Genomic DNA, 18,212 nt, shown 5'->3' with positions numbered 1-18,212 from the left:
TTCTAAAATCAATGCTTCTATCATAGATTTTGTGTACAAAAATATGAAGCTGTTGTAGGAATGCTTTGATAAATCCACGATTCCATCATTTCTAACTATTTCTAAAACTAGTCAATTATTGGACTAGCTTAGCATGTGCACTTTCTGTAGTTGCGGGAAATAAAGACATCATATTGTATTGATCATGAAACGTGGTTCCAAACAATCTCATGTATATAAGCATTTTACTATTTTAACCATTAGGAAACAAAGAATAATATACAACACTCTTGCCATATAGGAAATGCAGAACAAGCTACCAAGAAGAATATTTTAGCAGAAAATCAAAGTTGATGTAAACAACTTTTTATATCTTGATAAAAATTGTCACTTCTGTGAGTAGATGCCCTGCCACCAGTAGTAGCTAAAGGATGCATCAATTTCTAGAGTCAAACTTTGGAACTGTAAAATCACATGAAACAGATATAGCATTTCCAAGTTTCTAACATCTAATTAGCACTAAAAGTAATTGGAACTAGAACCAAGAATTGGTAGAAGTGAAATATTGTATGCTCATACTACTAGCGAAAAAAAAAGAAAATGTATGACAAGAAATTGTAACCAATCAGACCTAATGAGAAAGTGATATTGCTTAAATGAAAAATCCAATGGCTAGCACCTAGCATTGAGCCTACAAAAAAAACACCACAATGCATAGAAACTAGATTCAGGTAGCTCCAAATCATAGTATTGTTGCTATCCTTCCACCACACGGTATAAATGCATCTTGCGATAAAGAATAGAATAGGAGCCTTGATATACTTTGAAGGGTGCACTTGATTACATAATAGTAATCTAATTTAATGTAGAAAAAATATAATCTCTCCACGACAACTAAAATTCAATATTATTATACTCATTGAAATTGTAATTCCAACAAACACACAGGAACAAGGCAATCACTGCATCACTAAAATACAAAACTATATTCCATCTTCCATATCAAGAAAATAATGTAACGTGCACACAAACAAACTAATATGACTTTTGGGGGAACCTCTCAAACAAACCAAAACACTCGATGACCAAGACTGTTAATAGGAGAAACATATCATAGCTAAGTACCATTGATACAAAATAAGACAATGTACACTTCCATGCCCTAAAGAAATATGTATACCAGCTATTTGGTAGTCGACTAATATGTATTTACTGTAGTATAATCTCATTATATGTAAACAAAAGCATTATTAATAAATTCCATTAAGAAACAAGAGCATTGTTAACAAATTCGATTAAGTTTTTGAAATATTCACTAGCCATAAAAGAGGGCTATTATAAATTGCATTTAGAAAAGTAACACCTAATTTATGAAATCCTATACCTAGTTTAGAATTGCTTCATGCTGTCATATTTTAGTGAAGATTTGGGAATTCAAACTGAAGGGCAAAACAATAAATAGTTGTTCGTGTACCAATCTTACTAGCAAATTTGGTCAACGAAATAATGTAGAATTTTGCCATTTTCAAATGAAAATAGATTTCTTGTTCTAGTCCCATTCGAGTTTCAAAATTTGCCATAAAACTGACAAAATGACAATCTAGAACTGAAATGATGGGAAGTTAACATTACTGAAAACAAAAATTTCATTGCTCGCAGCAATGATGAAAGATGATCAAATGCACAAACGCTAAAACATAAATTCCACACTCTTGACAATGTTCTTTAGACCCCGGTCACAAGAAGAAACACTAGATAAGAGTTTCTAGGCATTACCTCAAAATCACTTGATGTGTCAATGAAACCTGAAACTGCCAAAAACCCTATATTCAGCTTCTCTATAGTGGAACAGTCGGTCGCCTTTGAAAACCCTTCACTATTTTTAGCTTACCTACAGTCGGTGACCTCTCCAACGTACGAAATTAATTTATGTTCGAGGCTTTTTGACATATAATAAATTCATTTCTATCCCTTGCTAATGGCAGTAATCAATGCATCTCTATATCGTGCTTTGTCTGCTGTCAGAATTTATTTCTATTTTTAAACTTGAAAAAATCTGAAAACCCCACTAATTTTCGCTTCTTCCAATCAAAAATTAAGAATAACCATATCATAATTGTTTTTTTAAATATTACCTCCGAGAACTTTACAATATGACATGCGCAAACCAAAACAAAATAAAATTGGAAAAAAGAATCAAGTTCATCGAAAACATTAGATCCCTGCCTTAAAAAGGCAAGGACTAATAATTAGACAACCTACCTATAACCTCCCTAAAAGTACCATAAAACCCCTCCATGAAACTTCATCTTGTAACTTATTAACCTAAAAAGAATCCTCTATAATTAGCTCTCTTAACCTTGTTGCCCTGTGAAGCTCCTCTTCGATGCGAGTGGTCATTCTTGAACGAGTCGTTGCCTCGCTGCAGCAATCCTTGAAAGGGCAGGCGACCGTGCATCTGAGGAAATGGGCTGCTGAATAAGTTGAAACATTAAGGGTGAGGACGATACTGATTTTTCCATTTTCATCCTAAAAGTAGGGTTTCTATTATCTCTCTCTTACTTCTACTATTCAAGTTCTGAAAATCGATTTCGTTGTTTTTTTTGGAATTCTTGTACCCCTGTATTTGTGACACGCTGCGAGATAGTTTGTGTAAATCTTGGAGGTCATAATTTTGACCGCAGGATAAGTTATATGGGCTTGATAAAAATGGGTATGAAGACCATTAACTTACATTCAACTGCATTTTGTTCATTTGATCGAAGATGATAGAGCTGCATTTGTTGCATCACGAGCCAGGTTCAAACTTCTCTCTTTGTAATAAGGCAACCCGGGGCTTCAGCTGGTGTGTGATGAGGGCTTGATGTACCCATAATGAGGCACATTTGATCGTGATTCAACCATATTCTTTTTTGGTATGTAGCCCAATACGTCCTGCAGCTTCACCTGTGAATTTCAAGCACAAAAAATCACGTTTACACTGTGTTTTGAAATCCCCCATTTAAACTTTCTGACATGGAAGTTGAGTTTTTCACTTTCCTTTTTCGGAATTGCATTTTAGCTCCCGATTATATCTTACCTTCATACTTGAAGGGCTAGTTTGTGCAGTTTCTCAATTTCATTTGGGAAAGCGATCATCTCATGTTTTTTTGAGTAGGGTGTGTCGAAATATTTATTCCTACGAAAAAGTTAATAGTTCAAATCTCTAAACTCAGAATACACACTATCAAGGGTTATGGTGTATCTTATAATGTTTAAGGATACAAGTTAATAAGTGCAAAGTATTGTGGTAAATTGTAAAATTTTCTTGTCATGCAAGTTTTGTGTTGTGAAACATGGGCGAGTGAGGTTTTTGTTTACGAAGTTTGACTTCATGTTGCAATAAGGATATTGATGGTCTCATTCACACACTGCAATTATGCAGTGCAGGGTCATGACTCCACAATTACAAGGCCCCTAGTGAAAACAAAAAAAAACTAAAAATATTAAGTTTTGGGCATTGAATTCAATGATTCATAGACTTTGGTTATTCAAATCTGACATTCGTAAACCATGAGATATGAGTTGTATATTAAAGAATGTCATAATGTCTGTATGCTCTTTTATATTATTTATCTCTCATAGTTTTCCGATGTTATATCTATTATATGTGGGGGGAATAAAGAATGGAAGCAAGGGAAGAGTGGAGCTTTAAGAGACTGCAGCATATCTTGGCTCAGTATTCTCTATGTGCTAAGTTTTCTGATGGCTATCTTGTAGTTGTGAAATATTCTTGACTTGAAAAAGTAAATTGAAATTTGAAAACTATTTACTTTCAACTTACAGTTCTTGCATTTTAACTGAACTTAGAATAATTTGAAGCAATCTTTGGGTTGGTCTAATGATATTCACAAACTGAGAAAATGAATATAATAAAGTTTAGAGGGAGAGTGTTTTATTTGATTGGTAAATGACAAATTTTAAAGCAGCCAAATACTCCGCTGCTTTAGGAGACTGCAGCATATCTTGGCTCAGTATTCTCTATGTGCTAAGTTTTCTTATGGCTGTCTTGTAGTTGTGAAATATTCTTAACTTGAAAAAGTAAATTGAAATTTGAAAACTATTTACTTTCAACTTACAGTTCTTGCTTTTTAACTGAACTTTGAATAATTTGATGCAATCTTTGGGTTGATCTAATGATATACACAAACTGAGAAAATGAATATAATCAAGTTTAGAGGAAGAGTGCTTTATTTGATTGGTAAATGACAAATTTTAAAGCTGCCAAATTCTCCGCTCAATCCCAAAGGCCTGCAAGCACAAAGACTCAGTGGGGGTTTGAACCTTGGTGACAACCTCACCAATGAAGTGTTTCAACCACTGTTCTAAATGAGTTACCCTCTGTATCATTTCCATTTCCTACTTTGATATACCATGACCAAAAGCATAAAAAAATAAGCAGAGAAGAAACTGGTGAATAATCTGTTTTAGTTTGTCTTCAGCAACAACTGCTCTATAAATGGAGGCTAATAGATGTTGAAGAATTGTGTTTTTAATATAATGGAATTGTTGACTAATGTTATTCAAGTAGAATAAGTTTTGAAATGGAACTGAATCATCTAAGTAAAGTAAATTAATTAAATTAATTAGAAAGATTTAGATACAGCACCTAAATTTAATGGATTGATATCAGTTTTGGTTAGTGAGTAAAGTTGAGTAAACAAACACTTGAATAATTAGAGTAATTAAACAACAACTTTTAGTACTAACAATCTAATGAATTGAAGCTCAACATAGTAATTTTGAGTGAGTGCTTTTAATTTTATTAGTATCAAAACTATGACTGTAAACTTGTTGTATTTCAATAAATATATTTTTTAAATGCTAGATGACTTAACATTGAGTTATCTGGCTCAAAAGAAAAGTTACCAACTTCAAGATTAGGGTTTTACCCAATCATAGCAATCTCTTTCTTATTGTTTAATTAACAACATGGAATCCTTAATTGATTAACAGAGTTGATAACTTTGATATTTATCAAGAATATAAAGAATTTGACACGTTGAACATTAAAAAATGTAGGTGAATCAATAAATATAATGGTACATTTTCAATTGGAGGTCATTCAAAACAGCTAATGATTTCGCACAAGATGAGATTGGCTTAAAACGATAGTAAACTTGGAATACATGAGGGATTTGAAAAAGGAGTTATATTACTTGATTTATCTATGTTATTATTTCTGGAAATTGAAATTTCGTATTCTAGATTATTGGTTGGGCCATACTTATATGGGTCTACCCCTCCACAAAAGTTAAAGGAGGAGACAAATCTGCAGACATAGTGATATTCTCTTCTCTCAGAGTATGAAGTACTCTGTCCTATCCTTTAAAAGAAAAGTTCCTTTTAGCTGATCTGTTTTGATAATTTTTTGTATAGTGACTAAAATTTCATGCAAGTTTTGACATCTGACAAGTGCCATATGGTAAAGCTGATTTATCAGACTCTTACAATGATTTTGTTTTGAATATAATACAAAGGAGACTTGCAAATTGGAGAAACATGTGTATGTCTGGGAAGGTATTTATATGTGTCTGGGCAGGTATTTATATGTCATCCTATAGAATGAATATGGTACAATGCAGTAGATCCTTGCATAGTAGAGAATCTGGGTGGATGTCTGGGCAGCTATTTACACAGCCCTTGCGAGCTTGTCATTTAGAGATCTGTGTTCTCTGTATTCCTGTCAGTGGTAACTGTATCTTCATCCATTATCTTGACAGTTTCACGGTTGAAATGTTATTGGGTAGGTAATTTCATTTCTTTCTCAGTCTGGTATTGATGGTCAAAAAATTTGATCAACCTATATTGAACATTGGGCCTGTTCTCATATATCAGAGTCTTGCTTCTGGAAGCATTAGTGTGCAATTGCTTAGGGATTAATAAAGGTTCATAGACTATTGATTTAAATTTTAGATGTTTCCTCCTATCTCTATGTAAAGGTAGCCATATTTTATCACTGTCTTGGAAACAGTGGTTTGACCAGGGCTGTGCGCTGCAATTTTAAAGTTGCATTGATATGTTGAAGCTTCAAATCATAGGAATTAAGAGCATTATCTACTGTCTCCAGTAATGCTTACAAACCTATTCAAAAAATGACACAGGGATTCGCTATTTCATTAGACATAACTGAGGTGGTAAGCAAAATTCCCCTTGGACTTTTGTAAAGGATGACTAGGTTAAGAACTATGCTGTTACGGGGTATTGTATGGCCAGAATACTGTTTTTTTGCGTAACCCATTGTGAATCAGGTAATCATTTAATGCTAGTGGCTGACAATTACCAACGAACCCATTGATAGGGTTTCTCCCTTGTTGATATCAGTAAGGTCGCTACAAGCCCAACTTTCATACTTAAGAAAGACAAAGCGCAGCACTTCCTCAGATCAATTTTGTATCGACATGCTATCTTGGTGGCAAGAAATGTGACAGGAGAGGCTTCTATTGCATTTATTGGGCCTGCAAGTGCAAGCAACATAAACAGTGAGTATGGATAGGACTTTTTCCTTCATTCGCTGCACCATAAGTGTTTTGTGTTTACAACCACAAAGGTGATGAGCGGGTTCTGGGTTGTTTCCTAAGGTTGCAACCTTGTTTCAGTGAGCAGAATGTTGGAGCATTGAACTTCTTAGAGTTAAAACTGTATTGGATGCGAGGTAAAAAGGTTGTGCAGAGTCCAGACAATGAGTAATTCATAAGAATGCAACTGTTTAATAGACAAATGTCCTAAATTTTTTTCTTACAGGCAGGGTCCATTATTTAATTTTAATACTGCCTGTGCACCTTTCATGGGGAATGCTGGAACCCTTAAGGCTCAAACTCAAGGATTTCTTTAGCCTTTTCCATTTTCTCATCTTTGTATGCATTGTAGTGGATTTTCAATTAGTAATAGTACCATTTAGAATATACGCACATTTACTTCAATAAAAGCATGGGATTCATATCACATATACGATGAACAATTGGAAGCAATTTATTGCCTTTCCTTTTGTATAAAAATGTTTGATTTACCTGGATGTGATATGAGCAAAGGTTTTATTGAAGAAGCGATGCCCATTTTGAAGCCATTATTACATGGCATGGGGAAAGAGAATACATTATAATTAGACGTACTAATCTTGTATGAGAATTCAAGTTTTAAATTGTTGGATTCTTTCAAAGAGACTTATTAATTGCATCATGTAAAGGATGCCATGTCAGGAGGGCAATGGTATTGTGGTGAAAAGGTAACCGCAAAGGCTTCTGATTTGCAATCAGAAATCAATAGAGAGTATAACAGAATGCCTTTGAATTTAAATCTTGGGATGACATATTTACTGCACATTATCCTCAATTAGAGCTTCATGATTATCTTTTTAAGCCACATGCAATTATAATCCATCTGACATTGCTAAAAAGTCAGTAAACGTGTTTTTTATTAAAATCTTGATTCCTGTTTTTTAATTTCTGACAATGAAGCATGGCATCTTGAGCCAAAATATGCCGTTTGTTTTTTCTATTGGATTTGAAATCTCATGGTGTCCAATAACTTGATAGCATGATGAGTTTCCTGACACAATTGGTGCCTATGCTCTCCTTGATGCCCAAAGCACATTAACTACTAGAGTTCTACCAAGCACCCTCTGATGATCTCCATGGAAACCTTTTTATTGTGTATGTAGGTATGTAGCAAGAGAAATGTGATTCTGACCCCAATGATGATGATTTTAGTAATCAGAATCTTGCTGTTAGTGCTCCTTTTGTGCTAATTGCATGCTGAAGTTGAAGCACTACATTCTTTGCAAGCAAGGTAGAAAACAGGCGTACTGAGGGGTATTATTTTTTAATAAAACATAATTGCTTTTCTCAAAAATTCTGAAACTGTCACCGGTGCTCATGTTTTGAATGCTGAAATTTCTTGTCTTCAAACTTGGAAGGATATTGTCAGATCATGATCATTTTTTCTTTTGAAATCGTATGACAAATGCTATAGTATTTACGGTGCAAGCTATTCCATTTAAATTACTTATGCCTATATAGCTATATTGTTTCACTTTCTGGTAGCCTTGTTAACTAAATTAGTGATATTGCCCATTTATATGCTGTTCCTTCCTTTTATAACAATATCCAGAATCTCTTTGTTTAAGATAATCTATTGTTAGTGCCGGTTTCGATTTTCAAATTAGAAGGTTAGAATTATGTTTAATCTTATAAAACCTCAGTCAACTTCAAATAGTGTTATCAACTTAACATTTATTTACTGTTCCTTTTTCCTTTCTGTCTTAATAAATTTTTACCCCTCTTTTTGCAAAAAAAAAATATTAAGAATCTCTATGTCAAGACCGTCTATTCTTAGTGGTGGTTTCAGTTTCCAAGACAAAAGGTGAGGAATTGTGCCCAATCATATAAAACCCTTGCCAATGATATCCATAAACACTGGCTATTTTAGCAACATGCAAATATTTAGCAAATATGTTAATTTAATAGAACTGATTTATTTAGTCTTGTATAATATTTTTTTAAACTATCAGTGATCACCAGTGCATGGTTTGAATGCTGAAACTTCTTTTATCTTTAAACTTTGCAGGATTTTGTTAGCCCTTGATCATGTTCTCTTTTGAAAGCTTATGTCACAAGCCATAGTATTTACAGTGCAAGCTATTTCAATTAAATTATCTATAGTTATTTCGTTTCACTCTAAGGTAGCCTCTTTATCATCAACTTCAATTGTGTTACTGCCCATATATTTACTGTTCCTTTTTTAATAGCCATACTAAGAATCTCTATGTTAAAATAGTCTATTTTTAGTGTTGGTTTCAATTTTCAGGTCAGAAGGTGAGGAAACTATGTTTTATCTTATAAAACCCTGGACAATGATATCCATAAAAACTCACTAATAGCCAACACTAAGAATCTCTATGTTAAGGTAGTCTATTTTTTGTGTTGGTTTCAATTTAGTCTATGTTTTGTGTTGGTTTCAATTTAGTCTATTTTTTGTGTTGGTTTCAATTTTCAGGCCAGAAGGTGAGGAACTATATTTAATCATATAAAACCTTGGACAATGATATCCCTAAAAACTAGCTAGGTTTTAGCAACATGTAATTTTTAAGCAATTGTGATTTTAGCTCTAATTATTTATCTTAGTTTTATAATTTTTTTAATAATTAAAATTCTGAAACTGTCACCAGTGCCCGTGGTTTGATTACTGAAATTTCCTGTCTTACGTTGGTTCTTGATCAAGTCAAAGGCGAGGAATTATGTTTGATCTTATATAACCCTGGCCAATGGTGTACTTAAAAATTAGCTAGGTTTTACAAACATTGAGTGTTAAGCAATAATTTGATTTTAACACCAAAGCTATATATCTAGAAGATCTATTTTTTGTACTTTATGGCATGTCCTTGGATCGAGGAGAGTCCTTTACATCAAAATGCAGGCAATGGCAGGAGAAAGATGATCAAAAGCTGAGTATTTTGCCACCTCGGCAAAATTGCCTGTTGTACCAGGTGGCAAAAATCTAAATGCCAAGGTCAACTGTCTTTACTCCAATGAAAATCAAAATGGCTCTTTGCTGGAAACTTTGAAACCTTCACAACTGTTTATGGCATTCAGTGATGTTCCAGTTCCCAGTTTTCCCTCTTCTTGGTGTGATTTCTTGAACCCTATTGCTAGGAGATGCATTTTTAATGTTATTTAATATTAAATAATTACCTGTGGGATGCATGTGATTTGTTCGTATTTGCTCATATGTAATCTTTAGGGCAATAGTAGGAGATTTGCATCGTAGTCTATTTTTGTGATTGTGTTCAAGAGCAGCAGAGACGAGGGAACTGAACTGAGAGTCTTTTTAAGGTTCGTTTCAGCTGGTTTTGTTAGGATAGATCTTTGCTTTGCAGGCCTAAGGGATTATATCAATTTTATTGTCAAATTTGAAATACATAACCAAAGTGAGCAATATTAAAATGTTTACTCAATGTGGGGTTTTTAGAGTATATTTTTATTCTTTTTTGGTCTTTTGCTTATGTTTTATAATTTATGCTTAGCAATTTTGGTCATATACAGTCTCGAAAACTAGATAAAAATCTGCAAGTTGATGACTACATGAGGAAAATTCATCTTAGTTTACAGATCAATGATCATTGAAGAGACTTTGGTAATCGGAATCTTCCACGATGTGCTTCTGTGCTTATGTGTCACACAGAAGTTTGAAGTGCTGCACGCTTTACAAGTAAGGTAGAAAACCGGGGTCTCTGAGTGTATTTTTAGTCTATTTTAGAAAGCACGCAGTTGTTTTGAATGCAGATTTATATTTCATGTATTTTACAGTCGGGAGGATATTGTCAGTTATTGTTCATGTTCGCTTTTGAAAACTGATGGTATCAGTCTCTGTACATCGCAAGCCTTCCATTGTAAGTTTACATGCACAGCATGTCTTCAACATCTGAAGAACATACTGCTCTATGCATCCGTAGAGGGCTATTTGGTTTGACCTAGGATGATTTTTAATTATCGATTTCAATGATATGATTATTTTGTTCGTTTAGGTCAGAATATTGTGATGTCTGTTACTCCCGTTTGGTCCTTTATTTTTGGTATTGTTATTTGGTTTGCCTGTTTTGAAAGTCCAGTTTGTCCAGTTTTTCTTGAGGACACTTCTCCTGTTCCTCTCCAATATATCCCCCTTTTCTCCATTTTCACCTGTTCATTGTTTTTGGTATGTTCTTGGGGATGTCTTGATATCCCCAATTTGCCGAAAATGTTCCAGGGAACAATGAAACGTTCTCAACACCAACAATTAAAATAGGAAAAAGTATATTTGGAAAATGATAGAAGTGAAGTTTAATTTTGAAACAATTTTTCTAATCTTGTATATTGCTTTTGTTCTTTTTTATTCTGATGATAGATTAGACTATGATTTGAATATTGACAATCTAATTCAAAAACATCAAACAATCTTATATTTGTTTTCATATTTTCATTCCCAATCCACAACCTCTACTTCTATCTTAGACAAAAGCATATTGATGGAATGTAAGACTTGTAATAAAATATAAGTGCCAGTGATAATTTTCAAGATTTACTACATATCTTAATTGTTTTATTAAGGTAATCAATATCTCTTGTTTTTTTTAAAACATCTGTTATGTAAGGTGTATAGTGAATAAATCTAATTTAAGAAACGTTTTTAATGGCCTTGGGGAGATAAGGGAGCATGCAAGATGATGATACATTTTACAGGTTAGGCTCGGTCACATGGAGGTGGTTTTTGGATTAATTTAGAAGTTTTTTCATTAATTTTGTCATGAAGATAAGGTTTAAAAAGCACGTGTTCCAAAATTTGTGAAGGTCATTTATTTTGGTGGTTTAGCATTTCTATTAAGGTGAATATAGAGATGTGAAAAATAAAAAGTTAAATTGATAAAATGGAAAATCTCCATATCCTTGACAAAGGTAGGAAAAGGCCAAGTTGGTGGGCCACTTTCTAGGCAAACATCTACATAGATGATTAAAAAGCAATTCATGCTAAGAAGCATTACATTTATGACCTTTTATAAATTATTTTCTAATTGAACTTTTATAAATTATTTTCTAGTTGGCTGATATTCACAGGGAATTTGTGTAATTCTCAAAAGTAGGAGCAGGGTTCGTGGCTAGATTGTGAAAGATTTTATTTAATCCTACAGCAATTTATTTATTTATGGGACATTTTTGCTCCTACATAGAGGGTATGCATTATTTTAAAACAAAAATTAATTTGTTTCTTGGTGATTTTTTTGAAAGTATTTGTAAAATAAAATAGAATAATTTGAATTCTTCGTAGAACCTTGTAGATTGGAAAAGATGGGATTGAGTACAAATTCTTGTGCATGATTGCTTAGATGCCAATTTTTTTTCTCCATTTGTAACTTTTTCTCAAATTGAGCATTTATATAATTAATCTTTATGCTTTTTGGTGCTTCAAATCCAATGTTGGCTTTTTCTAAAAGAGTTAATTTTTCTTCGAAAATTTGATCTCTCAAATTGACATGAAGTTATAGATCTAGCTCAATCACCTCCAATGTTAATATCATACCATTTCAAGAGGGGAAGCTATGATTGCATGTTAGACAACCTTGCAAGAGAAACGTTCCAAGAATGAGATTGTGTATCAGATTAATATGAATAACATGGATCAACTAAATGAATGCTTATAAAGGAATTAATAGTAAATGAGAGGGAAGAGATGACAAATTCAACCAATGGGAAGAGACCACTACCATAATCAAATATCCTTAGTAGCATTAATGACTCCTAGATTTTAGTCATTATAGATGAAAGAGCAATTATAGAGTACTTGCTTACCTAGCAGATTGGATTGGAACTAAGAGAGATGTATTGTCTTGAAGTAGACTTGTAATCTTGACAATGACTTGCCTAATTTGAATGTCAATCCCACTAAGTCAAAATTTGTGATTGTTGCACAATCAATCCCATAATTATGAGTACTAAGTATCATGAAGAATCCTTTTAGCTACTTGCTTGTGCAACTCATGAGGCTCTTACATGAATTGATGGATCAAGTTTACATCATATGAAATATTAGGTCTGATGTGAGTCAAGTACATGAGATCACCAATAAGCTAGTGATACAAATTTCCATCTGCCAAAGGTCTATAACACCTAGCCTCATGTTTGACTTTGACAACAAAGGAGTTAGTGCATGCTTATAGTCACCATGCAAACTCTAGGAAGCATATTAGGACCATACTTAGGTTGTACAACAAATATCTCTAAAGAAGAATGAATGATTTCATTCACTAAGTAGTGCAAAAGGCCTAAATGTGACAAAAAAAATCATGATATCACCGCTTTAATGGTGGATAAGTAACTCCTACTGATTAACTAGTCATCAACATAGAGAACCAAAAACATATCATCTTGCCACAAATATAGACATTTGGAAAACAATGATAATGAGTGAACCCATTTGTTAGGAGTACAACTTGCCAAACCAAGCTTGAGGCCATAGAGAGACTTTTTAAGATGACAAACAAATGTTCTAAAATGAACCCTTGTGGTTGCAATATTTACGTTTCATCATGAAGGTCACCATGGAGAAAGGCACTCTACACATCTATTTAATGAACTTGCAATCTATAAACTATCGCAATAGCAAGGGTAAATTGTCAAAATTCTTTTTCTCGATTGGTGCAAGCCTAGTAGTCAACCCCAAGAACTTTGGAGAACATTTGGCAACCAAGTGTGCTCTATGTTTAATTACAAATCCATTAGAAGCAAATATTGTTTGATAGATGCATTTGTTCCCTATGGAAGAGGGGCAAGATCCCACGTGTGATTCCTATCCATTTAGTTGAACTCCTACATAACTTTATCCCACTTAGGGAAACTTAAGTTTGTTGAAAAGATTGTGCATTTGAAGATAAAGCAACGAAGAGATGTGGAGCCTAGTGAAATTTTGACCTTGTTCTTCTTGCATTTGAAGAATCACTAACCTAATCAACTATTGACTCTAGTGTCTTTTAAGCCAAAAAGATCTCAAGATTGGAGGATAATTGTTATCCTTTGCATGATGACTATAAGAGGAATGTGAATCTTTGTCATTATTGTCACCATTTGTGTTGTAGAAAGAAAACTCCTCTCTTGAAGCAAGAGGATTTAAATCCTTAAGAGCACTATCATCATGATGCATTGACTATAGAGTGAGCAAACGAAGAAGTTGAATGGTAGGGACAAGGTCAACAATTGTGTCATATAATGATACAAATTCCCATATTTCTCTTGTTAAGTCTATTGTAATAATTTTTTGAATATGAACTAATCAAAAGCAAACGTAAACCAATCAATATAATCAAAGTAGATAGAGATAGAAACACAATACATAATGAAACAATTCGTAAAATAGGGGAATCAAAATAGGAAAAATTTCAAAATGAAGACTCTCGCTCCTCCTGTGAAGACTCGCTTAGGTTTTGGTATTTGCTACTCTAGCTTCAATGACAACTCATAAGCCTCCCATTTAGACTATTGCTCACGCCCTAGCCGCTCTCGTCATCGCTATTAGGCTTTTGCCCTCGGTGCTGTTGATTCTCTTAGTCCTTTGGTTGTTGCTGGCGCGGCTTGGGTATTCCTGTGCCATGGGTTTTCTTGGGAGGAAAGGTTTCCCTTGATGGCCAAACCTTGGTACTTGACATTTAATTCGATTACTGAAACCTTTAATAAGATGCCTCTTTGGGTGCGGTTGCCAAATCTTTCCCTTCACTTTTGGCAGAATTCTGTTGTGGAGGCTATGGGGGATGCCATTGGGGATTTCATATTGGTTGATGTGGTTTCTTCCAATGTCTATGGGACAACGTATGCTCGCATCCTTGTGGAGATGGATGACTCCAAGGGGCTCTCGACATTGTTGAAGTTGGCTTCTCCAAATAGTTCTTGGATTCAACTTCTTGATTATGAGGGTATTCCTTTCAGATGTAGGAAATGTCACAAGACTGGCCATCTTGCTGTGCAATGTTCCTTTGACAAGGTTAGATTGAAGAAATCACCTTGGTGGTGGGGGGTTTTGGATGATCACTATACGGTTTAGAAAGTATCATCGGATATGGATGGGTCAAATGCCTCTTCTCATATTGACATTGTGGTTGAGGATTTTGCTGCTGTTTTGATGGTTCGAATGTTGTCCCTCTGACAGATTTGAATCATAATTTTGTTTCTAACTCGTCACCTGCTCTTTCTGTTGATTCGATTACTGTCCCTTTGGTGGCTTTGAGTCAAAATGTTGATGCTATCCCTTTTTTTTTTGTTGTTGACTTTGTCTAGAACACTATTGCTAATGATTCTCTTGCTGAGGGGGTTTTGGGGTTTGTGGGGATTGACAAAAGGTTGTTGGGAAGGTGGAGGATGGTTGGACATTAGTTAAAGGAAAAAAATGCAAATTCTTCAAACCTTCATTTGATATGTCTTTATGTTCACTAAAGACTGGACCAAAATGTAAATCTTGATGGTTTGTGGCTTCTTGGGTTGTTTGCTCTTTAGTTTGTCGGGTGGATTTCCACGGTTGTTTTAAGATCCTCATTGTTATATCTTTCTTGTCTTTTGTACAAGGTTTTGGGTCCTTTCAAAATCTGTTCTTACTTAATCAAAACAAAATACACAATGAACCTTGTAGTTTACTTTGAAACTCAAGATTGGAAAAACCACAGAGAAGTCAATTTTTATGAATATAAACACTATTTAAGGTGAATTTTGTAAGGGCTAGGTAAGGCTCACCATCCATGGGGCTAATTGCCTTAGACAAAATGATTGATGACAAAATTGTTGGTATGTTTGCCATTGCACCAAAAGCTTGAGCTATCAACGGACATCACAAATACCAAACTTACCCAGATCCACAAAAGGTAGTTAAGCCATGCTCTGAACTGCGAAGAAGGTGTTGACCACCAAGTCAACAATCTCCCCCTTAGCATCCAAGATTTCACACGGACAAAATGAAAGAGACCTCTTGAGATTTAAACTTGTGACCCACGGCTTTGATACCACTTGTTAGAGTAGGGTTATTGTTGCACCAAAAGATCGATTTGTCAATGCTCGATACAACCACTCAACTTGTAGCACACAGGAGGTAGTTAAGCTCTTGTTACAAATCTCAAGGGGAGCATTAAACAATTTTCCAACAATCTCCCCCTTAGTGTTACCCAAGGGTCTGAGGATTCGAATTTGTGACCAAGTTCCGATACTACTTGTTAGTATGTTTTCCATTGCACCAAACGCTTGAGCTATCAACGAGTGTCACAAACACCAAACTTACCCAAATCCACGAGAGGTGGTTAAGCCATGTCATGAACCTTGAAGGAGGTGTAGACCACCAAGTCAACAAAAAATGTCTTATAAACAAAATGTGAGCTTATAATTGTGTATCTACATATACATACCTCCAATTTTTGTTAAGATCACAATATCAATTCCTTGTAGCATATCCAATTAGAAATCCTTTGCCAACATTCAACAATTGCAAAACTGAATATTTCTTCCTTTGACTAGCTTTCATTTTCTTTTACTATTATCCTTCACACCTCTTACTCTCCTTGTATACTTCACCACCATGCATACATCTAGAAACATATATTTGGAGCCATAAGATGTTCTATATAAATACATATATGTGGAACAAATAAGTTGGTCTAGGGAACATGTTGGCACGAATACAAAGAACAATATTGGGATATTTAATAAAGCTTATCATGCTAGAACTAGACCTAAAGGATCAGGATCTCTAAAACTTTTACCAATCCAAACATAAACTATACTCAACATAATTCACCAACTCCTCATTAACCTTAATCATGCAACATCATGTAATACCAGATCTAACATATACTAGCATGAATAAAACATGTAAATAAGTAAGCAACACTTGACACAAGATTTGTTAACACAGAAACATGACACAACCTTTCCTTTGCAACCTTCTCTCTCAAACTATGATACATGTATGCGATCTTCGTTCATGTTTAGTTGATGATCGAGGAGGAGCTCAAAGAGGTTGATGATGTCACACTCTTCACTATTTCATTTGGCTTTGAGACGTCTATGATACATTATGTTGTATTCTCATTGTTTTTCTATTTGATATTGGAGCATATATGGTTTCTTATCTTTCTTTTCTTTTGCAGGTATCACATATTAGTGGGGGGCACAGTGCAGGGGTAAAGAGGCACAACCCATTGACAAGGGAAAGGTAATAAGGTGTTTTTAAAGTGATTAAATATTGATGCATTCTTGTAAAATGTTTCTAGTAATGAAATTTAATTACATTCTTTACTGTACAGGGCATGGCTATTGGTGTACAGGGCATGGCTATGGCTATTTGCAATGAGAGCCCCATCGTATGTATAAGTATCATTTATTTGTTATTTTTTAAATTTTTATAAACAAATTTAAAACCAATTTCCGCGATATTAACAACTAGTCTTTTGTATCTCATAGGAAACACCTAGTGCACAGGAGGTTGGACATCAAAGTTTTGTATCTTCTCTCACGCAGCCATTATATCTAGAGGAGGAGCCAACAGGGGTAAGCTTTAGTTTGAATTCTTGATTATATGTTATAAATTTGATATGCTATGAATTATAATGTTATAATTTAATTCATTTGACAAACATAGTTGAACATATATAGGCCACAATCAATGAGGTTCTAGCATTGCCAGGACATATGAGAGCAAGAGGTCGATGAGAGAGGTATTTATGATAAAATTTTAATACTATAAATCCTCATACAAAAGGACTATTATGCATTTGAGTAATTCAATGTTAGATACATAGAATCATATAAATTTAGTAGTATAACTCTGAGTTTTCCTTTTTTGTTTATGTAGGAGGCATCCGATCCACCTAACAAGTGAAGAGGTTGCATTTTGATCATCCACCAACAACATAGGATAGTATAGTTGTCATAGGATGCATCATGAGACATTTTGAGATGACATATGCCACATTGTATACAAAAACACTGATATTATACACATTCACATGACATGATCAGCCATGTTTTATATACGGATTTATGTATTTTGATATATATTTGCATAATTTGTCCATGGATACATGAACTTTGATATATATTTGTGTAATTTGTCCATGGATACATGTATTTTGATATATATATTTTTCATTTATGTGCACAATGATACACATTAATTTAGTATAGTATTGTTCCATTTATCGTGGATCATATGTATCGTTCATATTTATGGAATATCATTCATTTTGATCATGTTTGTTATATTCGATTCAAATGCAATAATTTGTGAAGAACATTTTAACAACCATTATTATCAAATTTTGATGCAATTTTTAATTTGAAATGATATCATATATGCTTAATTTTGAATGATCTCTGTAATCTTTTAAGATGGTACTGTGGTTCACTTGCTCAAATGCACTTAGAGCACCTTGGAGACTCTTCGGTATGAGGTGGCTACAAATGATGGAGGCTCTTTGTGGCTGGAACAAGGATGTCACTAGGGTTCACTCATCCATCTGGAGCTAATGGAACTGATAATTTGATGTCAAGATCATTGGTATCAAAGTTACACAATGATGCACCAATGAATTGAGACACACTACGAGTTTTGGTATTGAGCAAGATCGTTGTGCCGAATCCAAATAGAATGTGATTTCTCAAAAATGAGATAGATTATTGTAGGCCTCAACATGA

At 34.1% G+C, this 18,212-nt stretch overlaps 1 long non-coding RNA gene across 9 annotated transcripts; it reads left to right on the top strand.

Annotated features, from left to right (window-relative positions):
* The first annotated feature begins 2,255 nt into the window (after positions 1-2,255).
* LOC149570581 (uncharacterized) lies at positions 2,256-17,679 on the top strand. Of its 9 annotated transcripts, none has more exons than XR_016362968.1 (8): positions 2,256-2,476; positions 2,745-2,894; positions 8,584-8,698; positions 16,667-16,731; positions 16,823-16,879; positions 16,980-17,066; positions 17,172-17,233; positions 17,371-17,679. It is a non-coding gene; the product is annotated as an uncharacterized LOC149570581 (long non-coding RNA). The 9 variants fall into 9 exon arrangements; XR_016362969.1 differs by having other exon boundaries at positions 2,256-2,514; XR_016362966.1 differs by having other exon boundaries at positions 2,256-2,514; positions 2,664-2,894.
* Positions 17,680-18,212: the final 533 nt, after the last annotated feature.

The sequence above is a fragment of the Cupressus sempervirens genome, chromosome 3, assembly GCF_028749045.1.
Source record: "Cupressus sempervirens isolate cs-2001-9-10 chromosome 3, ASM2874904v1, whole genome shotgun sequence".
In the NCBI taxonomy this organism is placed as follows: Eukaryota; Viridiplantae; Streptophyta; class Pinopsida; order Cupressales; family Cupressaceae; genus Cupressus; species Cupressus sempervirens.
This window is presented reverse-complemented; position numbering and strand designations above follow the sequence as displayed.